Source organism: Leucoraja erinacea, chromosome 24, assembly GCF_028641065.1.
Source record: "Leucoraja erinacea ecotype New England chromosome 24, Leri_hhj_1, whole genome shotgun sequence".
In the NCBI taxonomy this organism is placed as follows: Eukaryota; Metazoa; Chordata; class Chondrichthyes; order Rajiformes; family Rajidae; genus Leucoraja; species Leucoraja erinaceus.
This window is the reverse complement of record NC_073400.1, coordinates 28019401-28038764: the sequence shown is the minus strand read 5'-3', so window position 1 is coordinate 28038764 and position 19364 is coordinate 28019401. Positions and strand designations below refer to the sequence as shown.

Genomic DNA, 19364 nt, shown 5'->3' with positions numbered 1-19364 from the left:
GGAGTAACTCAGTGGGGTCAGGAGAGAAGGGAATAGGTGACGTTTCGGGTCGAGGCCCTTCTTCAGACTGAGAGTTGTCGTGGGAATGGGCAACGAGAGATGTGGACGGGTGATATCAGAGATACATTGAACAAACGGATGAGAGACAGGGAAACGAGTGACGATGGTCAAGGAAATGGTCGATCGTTAGCGGTGGCTCGGTGAGAATGAGTTATACAGACAATGAAACTCACCAGGGCGACAGTGAAACTAGCACAATGACTTGGGTGGGGGAGGGATGGTGTGAGAGGGGATACAAGGGTTACTTGTAGTTGGAGAAATCAATATTCATACCACTGGGTTGTAACCTTGAATTCAATATCAGCAGGACAAGTTATTGACGTCAGGAAACAAGTTGATGTACATGCCCCTGTCAGCATCCATGGTGCCGTAGCAGAAACATAGAAACATAGAAAGTAGGTGCAGGAGTAGGCCATTCGGCCCTTCGAGCCTGCACCGCCATTCAATATGATCATGGCTGATCATCCAACTCAGTATCCAGTACCTGCCTTCTCTCCATACCCCTGATCCCTTTAGCCACAAGGGCCACATCTAACTACCTCTTAAATATAGCCAATGAACTGTGGCCTCAACTACCTTCTGTGGCAGAGAATTCCACAGATTCACCACTCTCTGTGTGAAAAATGATTTTCTCATCTCGGTCCTAAAGGATTTCCCCCTTATCCTTAAACTGTGACCCCTTGTTCTGGACTTCCCCAACATCGGGAACAATCTTCCTGCATCTAGCCTGTCCAACCCCTTAAGAATTTTGTAAGTTGCTATAAGATCCCCCCTCAATCTTCTAAATTCTAGCGAGTACAAGCCGAAATGGTCAAGAGCATCAAGTTCCTGGCTGTAAATGTGACCAATAATTTGTCTTGGACCAACCGCTGTGAAGTTATGACCGAGAAAGCGGGCCGATGCCATCGCTTCCGTAGAAGACTAAAGGGCCTGTCCCACTTAGCGATTTTTTCGGCGACTGCCGGCATCATTGACTGACGTATCAGGTGACCAAAAAATATGTGGCGTGACACGGCGTAGTGATGTATTACGTGGCGGTGATGACGTATTGCGTGCGGTGTTTTTTCAAGTGCCGCAACATTTTTTTTATTGCCGCTGGATTTTGAAATGTTTAAAATCTTTTGGCGACACTGATATGACACCGGCAGTCGCCAGAAAAATTGCCAAGTGGCACAGGCCCTTAAGGATGTTCGCATATCTCTACTGACTAACTAACGTCAACAGATGCTCCGTGTAAAACATCCGATCGGGATGCGTCACAGCTCGGTTTAACCAAAGCTCTACCCAGCACCACAGAAAATCGCAGAGAATTGTGGACGCAGCCCAGACCATCACACAAACCAACTTCCCTTCCATTGATTCCATGACCTCACGCTGCCTCGGCAAGGCCAGCAGCATAACAAGGGCCAGTCGCACCCCGGCCACTCCCTCTTCCACCCTCTCCCATCAGGCAAAAGGTATAAAAGTGTGAAAACGCACACCTCCAGATTCAGGGGCAGTTTCTGCCCAGCTGTTATCAGGCAACTGAACCATCCTACCAACAACTAGAGAATGGCCTACTCCTGCACCTATTTTCTATGTTTTTATGTTTCTAATCATGTATTGTCTTTCCGCCGACTGGTTAGCACGCAACAAAACCTTTTCACTGTACCTCGGTTAAACTGAACTGAACTGAACGACTTATTGAACCTGTATAACCTGGTTCTACTCACGTACAGTGGGATTTGAGTGGCGAACAAAATTTTTCACTGTATTTCGACAGGCAAAACAATCCCATATCTCATGATAAGAAAAATCAATTTGCATCCAGAAGAGTTTTGGGGGTGGTGTACAAGATCTCTCCAATAGCTTACATAAAAATGTACTTTGTAAAACGTCCTCATTCTAATTATATTTCTCTCCATTTGTCCCAGATTCTTCCATAAGAAGAAGTAAATTATTTCACCACTTTCTGTTGAATAATGTAGAATTACAGTTTTTTTATAAATCTCATTTAATCAACTTAAGGGATGGTTAATCAGATATATATACCTACCCTTATTTCTCCGTACCAGTAACTCTCTGGGGATATATTTCCGCATCCACCTCAGGGGCTGAATATATCTTTGGTGAGATTTATTTACATGAAGTCGAACGCAGTATTCAAGTCGGAACAGCCGGGAGAGCTGCCACCTTCCTGTTCCAGCCGCCATCTTTGATTATGACCTTGGGCTCTGCCTCTGAGAAATGTGTTCCTGTGATCACGTGGCACTTTCATGAAGATGGTCCGGCTTTCTCTCACACCTCAGAGACACGTGGGTTTGTTGGATAACTGGACTCTGTCACCTGCCCCTCGTCTAGACGAGTTTAGACAATAGACAATAGGTGCAGGAGTCGGCCGTTCGGCCCTTCGAGCCAGCACCGCCATTCACTGTGATCACGGCTGATCATCCACAATCAGTATCCCGTTCCAAGCCTTCTCCCCATATACCCTGACTCCGTTATCTTTAAGAACTCTATCTAACTTTCTCTTGAAAGCATCCAGAGAATTGCCTTCTGAGGCAGAGAAGTCTAGTTTAGTTTAGTTTAGTGCAGACACAAAAAGCTGGAGTAACTCAGCGGGTCAGGCAGCGCTTCTGGGGAAAAAAGCAAAAGGTGACGTTTCAGGTCGAGACCCTTCTTCAGACTTCCTTTGGTTTAGTTTAGATTAATTTATTGTCATGTGTACCGACATAAAACATTTTTGTTGTGTGCTGACCAGTCAGAGTTGGACAGAAATGTCACCTTTTTGACATACTATCATGATCAGTCATGATCGAAGGGCCGAATGGCCTACTCTTGCACCTATTTTCTATGTTTCCATGTTTCTATGTTTCTATTTGTTTTCTCCAGAGATGCCGCCTGACCCGCTGAGTTACTCCAGCATTTTGTGTCTACCTTCAGAGAAAAGACTACATGATTGGAATCGAACCGTCCACAGTGGACAGATACAGGATAGGGGGAATAATGTTTATTCTCTCTATCCTGTGAAGCCCGATTAAAGTGAAGTCACTTGTCAAGTCTGACTAAAGATTGTCCGATGGTCTCCAATGAGGTAGATGGTAGCTCCGGGCTGCATTCCAGTTGTTGGTAGGATTGCTCAGTCACCTGATAACAGCCGGGAAGAAACTGTCCCTGCATCTGGGGTTGTGCGTTTTCACTCTCCTGCACCTCTCGCATAATGAGAGAGGGGAGAAGAGGGGTGAGTCTGCTTCTTGATTATGCTTGCCGAGGCAGCGTGAAGTGTAGATTGGTGTCAATGGAAGGGGAGGGTGGTTTACAAGACACTCTGGGCTGCGCTGAAGTGCAAGGATCTGGGGGTGCGATGTTGGAAAAGTGAGCATAATGTATTGGGAAGCATAATGCATAATGTATTGGGAGGTGGACGAAAATGCTGGAGAAACTCAGCGGGTGAGGCAGCATCTATGGAGCGAAGGAAATAGGCAACGTTTCGGGACGAAACGTTGCCTATTTCCTTCGCTCCATAGATGCTGCCTCACCCGCTGAGTTCCTCCAGCATTTTTGTCTACTTCCGATTTTCCAGCATCTGCAGTTCCTTCTTAAACCTAATGTGATAGCTAGCAAGGGTTCAATGGGCCGAAGAGCCTGTTTCAGTATCTCATGATTCCCTCAATATAAGCTTAGATTTGGCTCCAATTGCACACTACTTCCAAAGGCTGACAACATAAATAGAGGCACTTTGCCACAAGTTGTGTTGAACTAAAATAAAACGTTACATTGCATAAGAACAGATCTATGTTTCAATTCAAATCCAAGGAAACAATGGTTTGTTCTTAAATTTCAGGATGACTGAACATTGAATTCCTTCTGCCACATTTTTGCCTGCTCGTTAAAGCTGTCAACAGCCCTTTGCAACTTTATGCTTCCATTTGTTCAGTATATTGGAACAGGAATATCTATCAGTTTCTTGGGCGCATTTCACAGATCAACTAGATCTGATTTAGTTTAGTTTAGTTTAGATATACAGTGCAAAGGTGGGTCCTTTGCCGACCAGCGATCCCCGCACACTAACACCATCCCACACACACTAGCGACCATTTACAATTTTACCGATGCCAATTAGTGTACAAACCTGTACGTCTTTGATCAGCCTAAAAAAGGGCCCTGACCCAAAACATCACCTATCCGTTTCCTCCAGGGATGTTGCCTGACCTGCTGAGTTCCTCCAGCACTTTGTGTCTTTTTTTTGTGTGGCTAAACTCCAGTGGCTCTGAAATGTAGAAACATAGAAACTAGGTGCGGGAGTAGGCCATTCGGCCCTTCGAGCCAGCACCGCCATTCAGTAGATAATAGACAATAGACAATAGGTGCAGGAGTAGGCCATTCGGCCCTTCGAGCCAGCACCGCCATTCAATAGATAATAGACAATAGACAATAGGTGCAGGAGTAGGCCATTCGGCCCTTCGAGCCAGCACCGCCATTCAATAGATAATAGACAATAGACAATAGGTGCAGGAGTAGGCCATTCGGCCCTTCGAGCCAGCACCGTCATTCAATAGATAATAGACATTAGGTGCAGGAGTAGGCCATTCGGCCCTTTGAGCCAGCACCGCCATTCAATATGATCATGGCTGAACATCCACAATCAGTACCCCGTCTCTGTTATCTCCCCATACCTCTTGATTCCGTTAGCCCCAAGAGCTCTATCAAACTCTCTCTTGAATGCATTTGTGATGCTGTGAAATCTCAAGAATATAAACGGAGAATCTTCCAACCTATAAGCTTTTGATTTACAATGCTCCATTTCCTCTCGCAGGCCATTAATATACGTGGTCAAAAGCCTCATGTTACTGCATTAAGATGACTTTGATTCATGGTGGCTATTGGATTTTCTTCTATTAAAAAAAGCTGGCGAGATGCTTTCCGTATTGTCAGAACTGCAACCTTCTGAAGACAAGGCTGTGGAGATTAAAGAGACACACACGGTGGCTGACTGAGGGAACAATGTGACATCCCCAACACGCCCAAGACTAATTTAAGGCAAGATACATGCCTGTTATTTATCTGAAAATAAGCTGTAGATCTGATCCCAATTCCCCGCCTCCTAATAAAAGGCCTTGCTTGATCTTGCAGCACATGTAATCAATGATTTATAACCATTGATTCACTAATGACATGATCAAAGGAAGGAGGCGGGAAGGTGCAGAATTAGCCCTCATTAGAACCCTTCAGTCTGCAGTGGGACTCCCAATTGCTGTTGTCATCTATGGTACACGATCCCTTCTCTGTTCTGCTTTTCAGTCACTTTGCGTCGAATTTGCAGGGAAAATAAGCGGCCAGCTTCCTGCCTTCCACAGAGGTCTCATAGTGGTGTATCAAATCATGAGAGGAATAGATCGGGTAGATGTACAGGGTCTCTTGCCCAGAGTAGGGGAATCGAGGACACGGCGACATGGGTTTAAGGTGAAGGGGAAAAGATTGAATAAGAAACACACACACACACACACACACACACACACACACACACACACACACACACACACACACACACACACACACACACACACACACACACACACACACACACACACACACACACACACACACACACACACACACACACACACACACACACACACACACACACACACACACACACACACACACACACAGAGAGGTGGGGGTATGGAACGAGCTGCCAGAGGAGGCAGTCAGGGTGGGACTATGCCAACATTTAAGAAACAGTGAGACAGGTACATGGATAGGACGGGTTTGGAGGGATATGGGCCAAAGGCGGGCAGGTTGGACTAGTGTAGCTGGGACATGTTGGCGGGTGTGGGCAAGTTGGGCCGAAGGGCCTGTTTCCATGCTGTATCACTCTATGACAATATATCTGCCTAATGTGCCCATAGATAGTGAAGTAGGGTCAGCATTATCCAGTGCTGGGATATCGATGCCCTTGGGAAGGCAAAGGCTGGTGGGCCGCGGACTGCGGGGGGGAAGCTGGGAAGCGGCCAAGCTCGGGCCAGAAGACTGGAGAGCCAAGGAGGAGAGAGCCGCTGGCGATGACGGGCGCGAGGAGTGGGCGGTGGGAGGGGGTCCGGGATATCGCCTCCACCGCCTGCAAGGTCGAGTTTGTACCTTCTCCCCGTGGACTACTTGGGCTTACGATACGTTAATACGATACGATAGAAGTTTATTTATCCCAGGAGGGAAATTGATCTGCCAACAGTCATAAAACACAGCAAGATACATGAAACATGAAATTAAAGTGATGAAGGGTTGGGGATGTGTAAAGATTGGGGTGGGTGGGTAGTGGGGGGGGGGGGGGGGGGGGGGGGGGGGGGGTCGGTGTCAGTTCACCCTACAGCAGAAAGGTGAGGAGTTGTACAATTTGATAGCCACCAGGAAGAAAGATCTCCTGCGGCTTTCAGTCCTGGACGTACATGTTTGTAGGTTAATTGCCTCCGGTAAAAATGGTCATTTGTTCCAAGTGTGTGTAGGATGGTGCTAGTGCACTGGGATCGCTGGCCGGCACGGACTAGGTGGGCCGAATGGCCTGTTTCCGCGCTGTATCTCTAAAAGCTAAAAACTAAAAACTAAAACACCGAGCCATGACAAGAAATTACACGTGTTGGTGAGGGAGACACAGTTTCTGATGTAGAATCTAAGCGGAACTATTCGAACTTTGTACAGGAGTGCTGAGCTGAGACGAGAACTCTTCTCATGTGCCGCCCTGAAGGAGGATGTGTTTTGCAGGATTGACACTGGTAGTTTTGGTAAAAGAAAACACAACTGCATTTGCAATGTGTAAGTGGAATTGAAGACCACGGCTGAAGGAAGGATTGCGTTTCAGGTTCCAGTCAGCTTCCTATACCAAGTCCTGTTATCAGTGTTATGTGTAAGTGCTCTGGATGCTTTCAAGAGAGAGCTAGATAGAGCTCTTAAAGAAATCGGAGTCAAGGGATATGGGGAGAAGGCAGGAACAGGGTACTGATTGGGGATGATCAGCCATGATCACATTGAATGGTGGTGCTGGCTCGAAGTCTCTGCCACAGAGGGTAGTTGAGGCCAGTTCATTGGCTATATTTAAGAGGGAGTTAGATGTGGCCCTTGTGGCTAAGAGGATCAGGGGGTATGGAGAGAAGGCAGGTACGGGATACTGAGTTGGATGATCAGCCATGATCATATTGAATGGCGGTGCAGGCTCGAAGGGCCGAATGGCCTACTCCTGCACCTAATTTCTATGTGTCTATGTTTCTATGAAGGGTGGAATGGCCTACTCCTGCACCTATTGTCTATTGTCATTAACTATACTTAGTCCATGAATAATGGAGGGAGTGATAAGTGGATAGACACAAATTACTAGAGTAACTCAGCAGGTCAGGCAGCATCTCTGGAGAAATCTCTGGAGAATCCAGTGATGTGAGGATAGATTGCAAAAAAAGCAGTGACGTAAGCGTTTAGATTAGATTAAGTTTATTATTGCCGCATGTTTGGAAGGATGAGGGGACCCTTACCAAATATTGAAAGGCCTGGATAGAGTGGATGTGGAGAGGATGTTTCCACCAATGGGAAAGTCTAGGGCCAGAGGCCATAGGCTCAAATTAAAAGAACATACCTTTAGATAGGAGATGAGGAGGAATTTCTTTAGTCAGAGGGTGGTGAATCTGTGGAATTCATTGCCACAGAAGGCTGTGGAGGCCAAGTCAATAAATGTTTTTAAGGCGGAGATTAACAGATTCTTGATTAGTACGGGTGCCAGGGGCTATGGGGAGAAGGGAAGAGAATGGGGTTGAGAGGGAGAGATAGATCAGCCATGATTGAATGGCGGAGTAGACTTGATGGGCCGAATGGACTTATTCTGCTCCAAGAATGGATGAACCTTACGAAAAAAGGATGGGCGACGCTTCGGGTCGGAACCTTTCTTCAGAGTGATGGGAGGAATTTGGGCATCGAATGTATCACTCGGTGTTATTGATGAGGAAAATACAATTAACTTGGGAAATAGAAAAGCTTGCAATAGCAATAAAGGGATGCGGATGATATTATTGACATGAGCGGAGACAGTGAGGCCAATAATGTCAAAAGATGAACAAGGCCCAAGACTGGAATCATTAATAACAAGTGTGTTCAGAGATATTGTGGAAGATTGCTTATGAAAGATTTAATAATAACTGTCTATGAATGTTAGAAAATGACCTCTGTATTCTGGCATTCTGCAGTGCCAGTTTGGTTAAAGCTGCCACAGCCAGACATAAAAACAGCTTCTTTTCCCACGAGTAGTAGCTCTACTCAATGACCAAAAATCTGTAGCCTCCTTTTGGTCTTGTATTTTATTTAATTCACATGTTTAATCAATAATGTTTTATTATTAATGTTTAATATTTTATGTGTCATTCCTATCTGCCACTGTATGTCATGTTGTCACTTGCGGGCGGAGCACCAAGTCAAATTCCTTGTATGTGAATACTTGGCCAAAAAATGTATTAATTAATTAATTCATTCATTGATTGATTCATTCATTATTAGTTTGCTTTCATAGCACAGTCTGGATTTGTAATTGCTTTTCTAAATGGAGTGATGTTGGGACCAGAAATCCTTCATTTAGTTCACACGTAAATGTTTGTCTTTTGGTTATTTATCTAATCCTAAACACTTTGGATTTTGCATGATACATGTTGTTACTGCACGTGTTAGTAAATGAAAACAGGAAGGTATTCTCATTTTGTTCATAAATACATACCTCATTCAATTCAGTTTAGTTTATTGTCACGTGTACCGAGGTACAGTGAAAAGCTTTTTTGTTGCGTGCTAACCAGTCAGCAGAAAGACCATACATGCTTACAATCGAGCCGTCCACAGTGTGAAGATACATGATAAGGAGATAATGTTTGGTGCAAGGTAAGGGCCTGTCCCACGAGCATGCGACTGCATGCGGCAAGCGCGACCTAACGTGGTCGCTTGAGCCGTACGGCCTCACGGGGCCGGTCCCACTTCGATCGCCGGAGTTGTGCGGAGCTGGTCCCGACATCCGAAAAACAGACACTGTTCAAAAATTCTACGCGGCAACGGCCTGCCGGCCCGCAGCCGCATTGAGGCTGTACGCACCATCTCGACGCTGTACGCTGCGTCTTGACGGCGTACGCCTAGCGCGAACTTCCCGCGGACTTCGCTCGAACTCCACGTCAACTCGTACGTGATCACTCGACCTCCGCGCGGCCCCCGCTTCCGGTTTGGTCGCGCTTGCCGCATGCAGTCGCATGCTTGTGGGACAGACCCTGTAAAGGCAGTAAATTCCGGTTAAGGATAGTCTGAGGGGCATCAGCGGCAAGTAGTAGTTTTTTCATGCTTTATGTTTTTCTCAGATGAAATATATATGTTGTGCAATGACAAGTGGAATATGAAACAGAGAATAGCATCTCACTCAATTTTAAGCATCAGAGTCCTCTGTTTTGCTTATGCTCCGTAACAATGTCTATCTGTCTTGTAGATTTTCTTTATGGATGCACTCACTGGGAGAGAGAGCTTTCACATTGCATTTTCTAGTACAGGGGAGATCACTCTATAGCTGCCTTGGTAAACTTCAGCTGGCTAAAGAAAGACAGCTCCGTGTAGCCACAGAGAGTAAAGAGTACACAATGTGCCTAGGAACCCTAGAAAGGGGCGGCACGGTGGGGCAGCGGTGGAGTTGCTGCCTTACAGCACTTGCAGCGCCGGAGACCAGAGTTCGATCCCGACTACGGGTGCCGTCTGTACGGAGTTTGTACGTTCTCCCCATGACCCGCGTGGGTTTTCTCCGAGATCTTCGGTTTCCCCCCACACTCCCACAAAACGCATAAGGTTTGTGGGTTAATTGGCTTGGTAAATGTAAAAATTGTGCGTAGTGTGTGTAGGATAGTGTTAAGAACCTGTCCCACTTTCACGACTTAATTCAAAACCTCTGCCGAGTTTAAAGGACCTAAATAAAAAATCAAGATCATGGTAATCTACGAACTCTTACGACCTCCCACGACTATGTTGACGAACTCCTATGAACTCCTACAAGTATGTCTACGAATTCCCACGACTATTTCGATGCCCTCCTTACGAGTAAAAAGTTGCAATTTCTTTCACCCCAACCTGTTTTTACTCGTGGACAGTTTTTATCGGGCTGGAAAAAACGTCCCGACTTGCCTGATGGCACGAGTACCTACGGCTAGTGTAACGAGCGCTACGATATATCTACGACCTCCTACGGACTCGTTACGGACATTCTGTGAGGTTCGAATCGAGGGGAAAACTCAGGAGAATTTGTGAATAACTCATGAAAGTGGGACAGGCCCTTTAGTGCGCGGGGATCGCTGGTTTGTGCGGATTGATTCCGCGCTGTATCCCTAAACAAAACTAAACCAATCTAAACAATGAAAATCCTTTTTTGGGTACAGTTCAGTAAACATCCTACTGTACATAAGTACGTCTAAGTAGGCTCCTGTTTTTTTTCCCCAGTCATTTTATCCCTGTTTTTTTCTATGTTGTAACCATTCACCACCTTAGCGGTGGCACATCGACTTCGTCCCAGTGCAGTCGCCAGGACAACGGGGTTTATGGGCACGCCAACACTCTAAACATTGGAATTGAATCTTACAAAATGGCGCTGGAAACTTGGTGAGCCTCATCTACTGTCTCAGCGTAATCTTATAATGTGACAGTAGTGATAGGAGCAGAATTGGGCCATTTGGCCCATCAAGTCTACTCCACCATTCAATCATGGTTGAAAATCTCTCCCTCCTAACTCCATTCTTCTGCCTCTCCATTCTCCCGATTACCCCTGACACTCGCACTAATATATCTATCCCTGCCTTGAAAATATCCATTGATAGCCTCGAGCCAGAGACCCAGGTTCGATCCTGAGCTCGGATGCTGTCTGTGTGGAGTTTGCACGTATTCCCTATGACCGTGTGGGTTCTCCTCTGGGTGCCCCAGTTTCCTCCCACATCCCAAAGATGTGCGGGATTGTAGGTTAATTGGGCTTCTGTAAATTTCCCCGAGTGCGTAGAGAGCTGATGTGAAAGTGGGATAGCATAGAACTATTGTGAATGGGTGCTGATGGTTGGCATGGACTCGGAGGGCCGAAGGGCCTGTTTCCGCGCTGTATCCCTAAACGTGTATCCCTACACGATGGTGCAACGGTAGAGTTGCTGCCTACAACGCTAGAGACCCAGGCTTGATCCTGATTAAGGGTGCTGTCCTTGTGGAGTTGGCATGTTCTCCCCATGACTGAGTGGGTTTTCCCCGGGTGCCCCGTTTTTCTTCCACCCTCCAAAGACCTACAGGTTTGTAGGTTAATTGGCTTCGGTAAAATTGTAAATTGTCCCCAGTGCGTGTAGGATAGTGTAATGAGCCTGTCCCACTTAGGTGATTTTTTTTGGGCGACTGTCGCAAAATTTTCAACATGTTGAAACATTTTCGGCGACAGTGGCAACAATTTTTGCTGTCGTAGGTTGTCGCCAGGTGTCGTAGGTGAATTCCATTAAAACTAGTCTCTGGCAGTCGCCTAAAGAGTCGCCTAAGTGGGACTGGCCCTTTAGTGTGTGGGTATCACTGGTCTGCGGAGACCTGGTGGGCCAAACGTGCCTGTTTCCGCGCTGTATCTCTGAACTAAACTCAGCTATCCAGTGCACAGTTCAACTTTGCATGCCCGGTGTTTTTGAACAGAGAACAGAGAGTCGATGGGCTGCAGGGCCTGTTTCCGAGCTGAATCTCTAAAACTGAACTAAACCATCGAACACATGCAGCTTCTGTTTCTCTCGCCCCTCAAGGCTGAACTGAACGGTTGACAATTCAAATGCCGCATTTGGTCTGCAGAACTGCTTTAGGATCCATCCATGACATGGATATGTCTGCTTGATACATTTCTGTGACAACTCTGATCACATTCGAGCAGCCCCAGAGGGTAGGCAAGCTGGAGACTGAATTCCCCAAACAGGCGCTCCGCTCCGAGATCCATCGCTGCAACAGGTTCCCAGCAGACGTGAGAAAACGCTTCAAGTAAGCTTCAAATACCTCCTTGAAATGATAAATCACCTATTACTCCTCAAACTTGTGAAGGACCACCTGGCAGTGTGACTCTCTGGGAAGGCCATGTGTAATCGGCAGAAGGTTCACGCAACCAACTGAACAAGTCATCCCCATCCCCGCCAATCTCTACCTGTCCTGCCCATGGATCTTGCATGGAGTTTTTTTTATCATTACACGGAGAGGACAGGTTTGGAGGGATATGAACCAAACCTCAGGCAGGTGGGACGAGTGTAAGCTGGGACATGTTGGCCGGTGTTGGGCCGAAGGGCCTGTTTCCACGCTGTATAACATTCTGTTTCCATACTGTATCTATGACTCTATGAATCCATGCATAAGGCTCATCTGTCACCTAACATTCCCAGAGCTGTAAATAGAATTAATCATGAACAATTGTTTGTAAAATTGCTAGATAGAGGTGCCCCTAAATTGTTAGTGAGAATTTTAGTGTTTTGGTATGCCCATCAAATGTTTCAGGTTAAATGGGACAATGTTGTATCTGATCCATTCTGTGTTAGTAACGGAGTGCGGCAAGGAGGAATTTTGTCTCCTATTTTATTTACTGTTTATATGGGTGAATTATCAAATCAGTTAAATAGGTTAAAAACTGGCTGTCTTGTGGGCAACACTATTGTTAATCATCTTATGTATGCAGACGACCTGGTCCTGCTCTGTCCATATAGTGCTGGGCTGCAGCAGATGTTGAAGGTGTGCTCTCAGTATGGCCTTGATTATGACATAAAGTATAACGCTAAGAAAAGCCGCATAATGGTAGTTAGAAGCGCTGAGGACAGGAAATCAACTGTTCCGACCTTTTATTTGTCAGACAGTCCTCTTGCTGTGTGTGAGGAAATTAAATACCTAGGTCATGTCATATCCGATGACTGGACGGATGACAAAGACCTCTACCGACAGCGCTGTAAAATTTATTTTCAAGCTAACATACTTATAAGGAAGTTTTCTATGTGCTCTGACTGTTCCTTGTTCAGAACCTATATCACACCGTTATATACTGCTCAATTGTGGTCTAAATATAAGAAAAAGAGTATGCAGAGGCTGAAGGTAGCATACAATGATGCAATGAGGTTGCTGCTGCGTGTCCCTAGGTAGCATAGTGCCAGTCAATTGTTTGTGTCCACTAGAGTGCCAACCTGTGAGGCACTCTTAAGACAGCTGATGTTTAGTTTTATGTGTCGCCTGGACAAGTCAGAGAACCACATAATTGAAGCCCTAGTCAGCCCTCTGAAAAGCTGCTATAGATTCACTTCTAGGCTAAGATGGCATTGGTGCAATAACGTATATCTTATAGGTTAATATGCAATTTTTAATGTGTTTTTTGTATCTCCTTATACAGTATGTTGTGTTATATGGACCTGTGTCTGAAATAAAGCTTTATATATATACCAGAGATCCTTGCAGATACTGGAATCTTGAGCAAAACACAAAATACTGGCGGGACTCTGCGGGACAGGCGGCATCTGTAGAAGGAATGGACAGACGATGTTCATGTCCGATCCTGACTACGGGCGCTGTCTTTACGGAGTTTGTACGTTCTCCCCGTGATCTGTGTGGGTTTTACCCGGGCTCTCCGGTTTCCCCCCACACTCCAAAGACGTACAGGATTGTGGGCAAATTGGCTTCGGTAAAAATTGTAAATTGTCTCAGGGTCTGGAGGGCAGTGCTAGCGTACGGGGTGGTCGCTGGTCGGTACGGACTCCGTGGGCTGAAGGGCCTGTTTCCGCGCTGTATCTCTAAAGTCTAAAGATGTTTCAGATCGGGACACTCCTTTCAGACTTAGGGAACTGTTTCTTCCAAGCTGTTATCTGGCAACTGAACCATCCTACCACCAACTAAGGAGAAGTCCTGAGCTATCATTTATCATTCACCTCATTGCAGGACGGAACGCCACAGGAGATCCTTCTTCCCTGTGGCTATCAAACTTTAACCAAGTCAAGTCAAGTCAAGTTTATTTGTCACATACACATACGAGATGTGCAGTGAAATGAAAGTGGCAATGCTCGCGGAACAACAAAACAACCAAACAAATTATAAACACAATCATAACACACATATTATTATATATAATATACATATATAACCAGTCTTCTGTTGTGTGGTAGGTGAGACTGCACAACCCCCCTCCCCTCCCTCCTCAATCTTTGCACATCTCCAAAGCATAGAAACATAGATAGAAACATAGAAAATAGGTGCAGAAGGAGGCCATTCGGCCCTTCGAGCCAGCACCACCATTCATTGTGATCATGGCTGATCGTCCCTATCAATAACCCGTGCCTGCCTTCTCCCCATATCCCTTGACTCCATTAGCCCCTAGAGCTCTATCTAACTCTCTCATAGAAACTAGCCTTTACTACTCGGCACTTTATTTTCATGTTTCATGTATTTTACAAACTAATTTCCCGCCTGGGATAAATATTGCATCGTATTAGAACCCCTCGGGCTATCTTTAATCAGACCTTATGTTTAAGAAGGAACTGCAGATGCTGGAAAATCGAAGGCACACAAAAATACTGGAGAAACTCAGCGGGTGCAGCAGCATCTATGGAGAAGGGTCTCTGAAGAAGGGTTTTGGCCCGAAACGTTGCCTATTTCCTTTGCTCCATAGATGCTGTTGCTGCACCCTCTGAGTTTCTCCAGCATTTTTGTGTACCTTTAGTCAGACTTCACTGGACTTCATCTTGCCCTATTCCCACTATCCTGTATCTGTACACTGTGGACGGCTTGATTGGAAACATGTATAGTCTGTCCGCTGACTGGTCAACACGCAACAAAAAGGTCTCCACTGTGTCACTAAACTAACTCTTCACACGTGACAATAAACTAAACTGAGCTAAACTATAGATGGACACAAAAAGTTGGAGGAGAGGGCCTGTCCCACTGTACGAGGTAATTCAAGAGCTCTCCCGAGTTTAAAAAAAAATCAAACTCATGGTAAGTACGTAGAATGTACGCAGCGGGTACGTCGGAGCTCGGGACGTCTCTTAGCGGCTCGTAACGCTAACGGCAGGTACTCGGGAAACGCGGTAAGCTCGTGAAGATTTTTCAACATGTTGAAAAATGTCCACGAAAGCCCCGAGTACCTACGAGCGCTATTACCGTAATTCTCCGAGTTCGAATCAAGGGGAAACTCGGGAGAACTCTTGAATTAGCTCGTAGAGTGGGACCGGCCGGTAACTCAGCGGGGCAGGCAGCATCTCTGGAGAGAAGGAATGGGTGACGAATGTCTGAAGAAGGGTCTCATCAGCAGCCAACATCATCAAAGACCCACACCATCCTGGCCACACATTGTCATCAGAAAGAAGGTACAGGAGCCTGAAAACTGTAACGTCCAGGTTCAGGAACAGCTTCTTCCCCACAGCCATCAGGCTATTAAACACGACACCAAATAAGCTCTGAACTGCAACAGACTATCATTATTATTGCACTATACCTGTTATTTATTGAGTTTGTGTGCGAGTGTAGACACACACTGAACTCTTTTTCTCCCGTTATGTACTGGGTTTACATATTTCTGTGGTGCTGCAGCAAGCAAGAATTTCATCGTCCTATCTGGGACACATGACAATAAAACATTCTTGACTTGACCTGATGCATCACCCATTCCTTCTCTCCAGAGATGCAGCCTGTCCCGCTGAGTTACTCCAGCTTTTTGGGTCTATCTTCGGTTTAAACCAGCACCTGCAGTTCCTTCCTACACAAAACGAATGTTTAGTTCTGTGCTCCATGTTCTAACTAGTCTGTGCGGTAAATCCCAAAGAAAATAGAAAGCGTTCTATATGGGTATCAATGTGAAACTATTAGCGATATGGTTACTATAGGGTCAGTAAATACATAAATGGATACGTATCCAGAGAAGCTAGTTCAAACCTCTAGGTCTCCTCTCCATCCACAAGTCCAACTTCCGCAGTTTTGGGGACAGAGCCTTCTCCAGGGCAGCTCCCAGACTCTGGAACTCCCTCCCCCAACTGATCCGCAATTCCGTGTCCCTCACCATCTTCCAGTCCCGCCTCAAGACCCATCTCTTCACCTCTGCTTATCCTTAGCCCCACGTCCCCCTCCCTTTTCATCTGTGCTTGAATTGCCTCATATTGTGTTTTGAATTGAATTTTGTGTACTAGTCATGTCTCTACTATTTATTTCATTCCCCTTACATGTTTTTCCTCTACCTGCTAAATTTTTGTAAGGTGTCCTTGAGACTCTTGAAAGGCGCCCATAAATAAAATGTATTATTATTATTATTATTATTAAACCGCACTCTGACAATGGAGAATACAATTCAAATAATTGAGTTAATCCCATGGGCGTGAGTGCGTGTCAAAAAGATCCTGTGACTTATCACATACCACGCACCATGCGCAAGTACACAGGCACGAAATATCATATACACGACACGCACGCCATGGAATCTAATAACGAAATGAAAGTGGGACATAAAAAAGGTCTTATCAATAACTAAGCACATGAAGGAATCCTAACTCAAGTACTCAAAGCTGGTCAGGCTGCATCTCTGGGCGGTGAATCTGTGGAATTCTTTCCCGCAGAAAGCTGTGGAGGCCAAGTCAATGGATATTTTTAAGGCGGAGTTAGATAGACTCTTGATCAGTACGGGTGTCAGGGGTTATGGGGGGAAAGCAGGAGAATGGGGTTCGGAGGGAGAGATAGGTCAGCCATGATTGAATGGCGGAGTAGACTTGATGGGCCGAATGGCCTAATTCTGCTCCCGTCACTTATGACCTTATGAAGGGAATGGATAGGCAACGTTAGGCATGGTTGTGACCCGACCCGAAACGTCGCCTATTCATTCCCTCCACAGATGCTGCCTGACCCGCTGAGTTCCACAGCACTTTGTATTTTGGGTCATATCAATAATAGTGATCATGAAAATAGGTTGTGAGTAAAATTCTGCAGCGGGATAAATCAGCCATCCTTACCTGAATCTGGCTTGTACGTGACTCCACCAACCAGTGTAGTTGACTCTTAGATGCAGTTTGGCATGGAAGATAAAAGCTGGCCTTGTCTGTGTAGAATACGACCTGTGAATGAATTTAAAAAAAAGGTTAGATAGACCACACAGGGAACTACGGAGCAAGTGGTCTCCTCCCCACATTATCAGAGACCAACATCACCCTGGCCACACACTCATTTTACCCCTGCCATCGGGAAGAAGGTACAGCAGCCTGGAAACTGTAACATCCAGGTTCAGGAACAGCTCCTTGCCGACAGACATCAGGCTGTTAAATACTACAACCTCCAAATAGGTTCTGAACCACATAGACGTGGGGGGCAGAGATTTGTCTTATTGCACTATTTTTGTCTTTGTGTGCACTATTTGTGTGTGCTGTTTGTGTGTGTGTGTGTGTGTGTGTGTGTGTGTGTGTGTGTGTGTGTGTGTGTGTGTGTGTGTGTGTGTGTGTGTGTGTGTGTGTGTGTGTGTGTGTGTGTGTGTGTGTGTGTGTGTGTGTGTGTGTGTGTGTGTGTGTGTGTGTGTGTGTGTGTGTGTGTGTGTAGAAGAAGGTCTTGACCCAAAACGTCACCCATTCCTTCTATCCAGAGATGCTGCCTGTCCCGCTGAGTTACTCCAGCATTTTGTGCCTATCTTCTGTGTATATATATATATATGTGTGTTTGTGTGTGCATGTGTGTGTGTGTGTGTGTGTGCATGAGTATGTATGTATATCTGTTGATAGACACAAAAAGCTGGAGTAACTCAGCGGGGCAGACAGCATCTCTGGAGAGAAGGAGTGGGTGACGTTTCGGGTCGAGGCCCTTCTTCAGACTGGTTAGGGGTAAGGGAAACGAGAGATATAGACGATGATGTAGAGAGATAAAGAACAATGAATGAAAGATATGCAAAAATGTGACGATGATCAAGGAATTAGGCCATTGTTGGCTGTATGTGGGGTAAAAATGAAATATATATATGTATGTAATATATATATATATATATGTGTTCATGTATGTTACTTGATTAGTACGGGTGTCAGAGGTTATGGGGAGAAGGCAGGAAAATGGGGTTAGGAGGGAGAGATAGATCAGCCATGATTGAATGGTGGAGTAGACTTGATGGGCCGAATGGCCTAATTCTATTCTCATCACCTCTCACATACACTGAGGTGTATGTGTAAATATCCACACACTGAAGTTTTTTTTCTCGTTCATTGTATTGTTTACGGTCTACTGTGTTGAGCTGCTGCAAGTAAGACTATTCATTGTTGTAGCTGGGACATATACGACAATAAAACACTTTTGACTTGACTCTGGAACACGCATGACCAGTTTTCTCCGAGGAGCTATCGGAGAGGATCTTGACGCATTTCTGAGCAATTTGCATTGTTAGATACATCATTAGGCAGCATTAACAAAACCTATTCCAGCTGCAGGCATGCGAGGTGAACAACAGCTGTCCACGAGAGCTGGCACCCGTGGCTGCAGAGAGAGTGAAGGCTAGAGGGAGGCCCGGAGACAACTCATCAGCTGATAAATGGTCGAACCAGCCCAAATGAGCACATGATGATTAACTTTGCATTTGAACTTCTGTGCATGAGTGAAACTGTTCCGGGCAACACACTCAGGCAGCAAAGAGGGAGAAAACTGTTGGGGGGAAAGGGCCTCCGCAGAAAGGAGAAGTTATATATATTAATCTTCCACCAGTGTGGTGTACTGTAAATCTTATATCTAAATATAGGAACGGGCCACAATGTCTGTGTCCCAGCATGATACCTAGATAAAGTAATCTCCTCCGCTCGCTCGTGATCCATATCTCTCCATGCCCTGCATATCCATTTGTCTATGGTGGCGGAGTGGTCGAGTTGCTGCCTAATGCCCCTGTCCCACTTAGGAAACCTGAACGGAAACCTCTGGAGACTTTGCGCCCCACCCAAGGTTTCCGTGCAGTTCCCGGAGGTTGCAGGTGGTTGCAGGTAGTGGAAGCAGGTAGGGAGACTGACAAAAACCTCCGGGAACCGCACGGAAACCTTGGGTGGGGGCGCAAAGTCTCCAGAGGTTTCCGTTCAGGTTTCCTAAGTGGGACAGGGGCATTACAGCGCCAGAGACCCGGGTTCGATCCTGTCTACGGGTGTTGCCCTTACGGGGTTTTTACGTTCTCCCCTGCGACATTTGGCCGCTCCAGTATCCTTCCACACTCCAAAAGAGTCGGGTTGTTGGTTCATTGGCTTGCTATGATTGTAATTTGTCCCTAGTGCATGTAGGACAGTGTTAGCGTGCGGGGATCGCTGGTTGGCACAGAATCG

At 45.9% G+C, this 19364-nt stretch overlaps 1 protein-coding gene across 3 annotated transcripts in view; it reads right to left on the bottom strand.

The window, feature by feature from the left end:
• The window catches only part of lrrn2 (leucine rich repeat neuronal 2), a 217481-nt gene that overhangs the window by 97641 nt on the left and 100476 nt on the right, over positions 1-19364 (bottom strand). For all 3 annotated transcript variants that reach the window (XM_055654896.1, XM_055654895.1, XM_055654897.1), the window contains exon 2: positions 17046-17147. The gene's annotated coding sequence lies outside the window, so the exon portion shown is untranslated. The remainder of the gene's footprint in view (positions 1-17045; positions 17148-19364) is intronic.